At 38.8% G+C, this 4,619-nt stretch overlaps 1 pseudogene; it reads right to left on the reverse strand.

Annotated features, from left to right (window-relative positions):
• Positions 1 to 2,109: 2,109 nt before the first annotated feature.
• Positions 2,110 to 4,251, reverse strand: LOC131895648 (protein SGT1 homolog; annotated as a pseudogene).
• Positions 4,252 to 4,619: the final 368 nt, after the last annotated feature.

A 4,619-nucleotide genomic window follows, 5' to 3' on the forward strand; every position in this document is an offset into this window, starting at 1 on the left:
CTCCAGTTGCAGGCTTCCAATCCCCTTTTGTCTTTGCAGTTACTGAACATACCTGTGGTACATGTATGTACATGCAGGTAAATCACTCATAAACATAAAATAAAAATAAATACATCTTTTAAAAATCAAGACAAATCTTTCTCACATAGAAAAAGACTCCCTCTGTCATTTATTTAGGGTCCCATTATACAGGAGTTGGGAGGTTGGGGATGAATCATGATTGTTTTTGTGTCATACTTTCTGTGGTTATTCATGATTTTTTTTACACATCCATTGGAATGAATTTATCTTCCAGTTGGGATTTTTTTCCATTCTTCTGACTCTGTTTGGATATTTTACTTTTTTTGTGAATCTTCCTAGTGGGATGTTTGCATGAAGTTCAGCTATGGGGATTGGTGAAATTTGGTGATGACTATAATGTGGGGTCACTGACATGATCCTGTCTTGGATCAAGAACCAAGGTGGTACTTCGTGCTGATCACCCTGATACCCCGATGGAGTCAAATTCATGGTCAAGCTGAATTCCACAAACCCTCTGGGACCACAAGTGCAAGTGTGGGTCCCACTGAACTTCACTAAATGGCTGAGGGCTATAGTCAAAACCTCAAACCCATGTCACCCTCTGGGATACTAGAATTATAAATTCTTGGTCCTGCAGTGACTGCTGGGACATCAGAAATAAAAACCTGTTCCACACTGACCCTTTGGCCCCAAGTCTCCCAGGTAACTCTGGTCCAACTTGAGCCTAATCCTTAGGCCTGCACTGATACCTAGCCCCACTGGAGTCAGAGGTCTGATAGTTTCTTTTTCTTTTTTATCATGAAGTACAATTTTTAAAGAATTTTAAAAGAATAAAAATAGCATTTTTATTTAAATGCAATGATGAAAATTTATGGCCAGTATTTTCATTATATCCAATAGTAAATAAGATTGTGAACAGATTACACGGTACAGTTGAAGATGGAAGCCTTTAGTGATGCATGCCTGCCAAAGGCACTGAAAATAAGAGATGATTAAGTGTTTACACCAAAGGAGGACATTTATATCCCCTCTAAGACACAGAGAACATTAAGCAAGAAGAGATAGAAACAATGCAAGACAGAGCCAGGAGATAGGAAAAATGCTGTAAAATGCTACATTCTGGGTATGACAGCCAATAAAATTCTAATTTTACAACAGATAGGGCTGCTCATAATGGCCTGCAATGGACCCACAGAAGACAGGGGCTGTGAATATTTATGCAAGAAACCGAGAGGCCCACAGAGCCCTACCCCATCCTGATGAACTATGGCTACTGATGGATTCTAGAAGATGGATAGATGTTATCTTCAGTTGCAAACCCCTACTGGTGAGCCCATTGGGTTCCAATGGATAGCTCTATACCCATGGTCGTAATGGATGACCCTGGTTAAACTCTGAGACACAAAACAAAGAAAGATGAATGGGGAGATGGAAATTGTAGGAAGGATAGGAGGTGGTAAAGAGGTAGAGAGAGGCTGAGAGCATGAGGGTGGCCATAATCAGAGTCATATATATATATAGTCATATATATATATATATATATATATATATATATATATATATATATATGAATTGTCAATGAACACAGTTAATACAGGGTTTTTGTTGTTGCTGCTTTTAAAAAAAGATGCCTCACGTGTAGTCTAAGACAGTTTTAGAAAATTAATTTATCTAGTTCTGTTTCCATATCATAGCATTACGAGGACTGATTTCCTTTTACCTGCATCAAATCAGTTGGCACTTGTGGTAGTTTGAATGGAATTGGCCCCCAATCAGCTCATAGGGAGTGGCACTGTTAGGCCTTGTTGGAGGAAGTAGGTCACTGTGGGGGTGAGATTGGAGGTCTCCTATGCTCAAGTTATCCTTAGTTCAGACCACTTCCTGTTGCCTGTAGGATCAAGATGTAGCTCCTTCTCCACTCTCAGGCTTCTTCACCAGCACCACGTCTGCCTGCACGCTGCCATGCCCCACCATGATGATGATGGACTAAACCTCTGAACTGTAAGCTGGCCTGATTAAAGGTTTTCCTTTTAAGAGTTACCGTGGTCATGGTGTCTCTTCATAGCAATGGAAACCCTGAGACAGTACTCAAGACTGCACTCCAGACTCCCTAAATGACTTGTTCATGGCATGTTCCCCTTCATCAGAGCCATCTGAACAGATATACTGAAACAACCTGTTTAAAGCTGCATCACCCTCCAGCTTCTTATTCTCTTTATCTTTGATCTCGCCAACCAATGTACTCCAGTTTCTGATATGATGAGGTGATGGATGCAGGTTCTTTATGACTGCTGTGAGCTGGGTTTTTGTTGTTGTTGTTGTTGGTGGTGGTGGTGGTGGTTTGTTTTTGTTTGTCTCTTTGGTTTTTGTGAGCACCTCTCCTGGCCCCTCTGTCTTTTCACAGCCTCCGGCTTTTCACTTTCATTTTAGTTGTTGTTGAAAGCACTTTAGACATGCTCTGTTCTGGCCTGACAGGTTGGAGAAATCTCAATTTCAAACTGTAATTCTCCCCAGAAGGGAGCTTCACCAAAGCAGGCATCTCTTTTTCTGAAAATTCCACAGTTACATCATTCTTCTGATTCTTGATCAAATGTATAATGATTACATGAGATTCCATTTGATACCAGCCATACTTGATTTTCGACATGCAGTCACCTCACAGATTCTGATCCATTCTAAGTATCTTGACACCTTTTAATCCAGATAGTGAAATTTACATCTGCACTAATTTTTGTCCTTCTGCAAAACTTTCTAGAGCAGAAGCAATGTTGGTTTTTTTCCCCCACAGTATTTATGTGTTCCTTCCTCGGGGGAGGAGTAGAATTATTTGGACTAAGTTCATGAGACTTCTTTACATCAGCAGTAGCATCTCAGTATTTCCCAAGAATTAGACAATAAGCTCTTTGACAATCATATTGTGCATCACCTGGATTCTGTTCTGAAGCCTTAATCAGTTCCTCTAACACTGTGGGGAGGTCCTAGTTGAATGGACACCTAAGGAGCTCTGGAGAATCCACTGAGTTATTAGAGCCTGGGCTGCTGGTACTGCCACCCCTAAGAGCTGCTGCATGCTTCCACCTGAGTGGTTCTTGCCACTGAGTTCATATAAAAAAAAGTTAATTTTTAAGTTCTTTTGAAATGACTGAGTAATGCTTTTATTTATATTCTGTGAGCAATTTAACATTTTGGTAAAGATCGTGGTTTATGTGTAAAGTGTGCCTGTATCCAAATCCCAAGCCTAAGATTGCATCTCTGTTCCCTGGTTGCTTCACCTGTAAAATCAAAAACTATAGTAACTCATATAGTTTATGAATGTTTTGAGGATTAAACGAATTTCTGCACATGGAGCTTTCAGACGAGTGACTGATAGATTGAAGAGCCAGATAAACATTAGCCATTAGCCCTGAATTTTCCATTAACTATGTGTCTTGGTAAGTAACCAGAATATTCTTTAAATTCTCACATCCTCTGACTTCTCATTTGTACAGTAATGTAATTTTATGTTTGAAGTAGATTTTATCTTCAATGCCAACTTTGATTGATTAGTATTAAGTATCTAAATCATAGTACTCTTAAAAAAAGCTGTGTCTGAGCTTAGCAAGAAAAAATATAGCACCAACTATTTCTGCTGCTAAGGATTCGGTAGGAATGACAACATGCACATATGAGCACACACATGTACTGTTTTAATTATATTCAGCAGGAATGACAACATGCACATAAGAGCACACACATATACTGTTTAAATTATATTCAGTAGGAATGATAACATGCACATATGAGCATACACATATATTATTTTAATTATATTTCATAAGTTACTCACATGATGCATATCCTTTGTCTTCACAGCTGGGTTTTGCTCACTTTCAAAAATATTAATTTTTTCTAGTTCTGCAAAGAATGGCATTAAAACTATGATGGGGATTTCATTGAGTCTGGGGATTTATCCCAGTAGTCTAGGCATTTGCATCGTATTAACTCCATCTGTATGTATATGAGCATGTGAGGTCTTTTCCTCTTTTAGCGTCTTCTTCAACTTCTTTCTTCAATATCTTAGTTTTGCCTTTAGAGGCTTTCCATATCCTTGGCTAGATTTATTCTCCCCACATTTTTAGAGCTATTCTGAATGCTGCTGTTCGGCTGTCCAGTAAACCTCCAGAATCCACCTGTCTCTGCATCCACAGCAGTGGAGTTACAGAAGTGGACCACTAACTCTACCACTTCCATGGATACGGGGGACCCAAACAAAGGCATGGAAAGCACTTTACCCACGGATCCATCTCCTAAGCTCTATAATACTTTCATTTTGTTTTGTTTTGTTGTGATTGAGACAATTCTCATTATGTAGATCAGGCTAACCTTGAAGTTTTTTTATTATTATAATTTTTAAAAACAACTTTTAAATTTAAATATATTTGATCATATTCTTTCCCCTCCCCAAGTTCTACCAGATCCTCTCTTGCTCCCTACCCACCCAACTTTAAGTTCTTTCTAAAAACAAACAAACAAAAACCTAATACAACAAGCCCCCAAACCAAGAAAACAATATAAGGAAAAAACAGGAAAAAAACTAACAAACTGTAGCCAAATAAAAG

Source organism: Peromyscus eremicus, chromosome 19 (assembly GCF_949786415.1).
Source record: "Peromyscus eremicus chromosome 19, PerEre_H2_v1, whole genome shotgun sequence".
NCBI lineage: Eukaryota > Metazoa > Chordata > Mammalia > Rodentia > Cricetidae > Peromyscus > Peromyscus eremicus.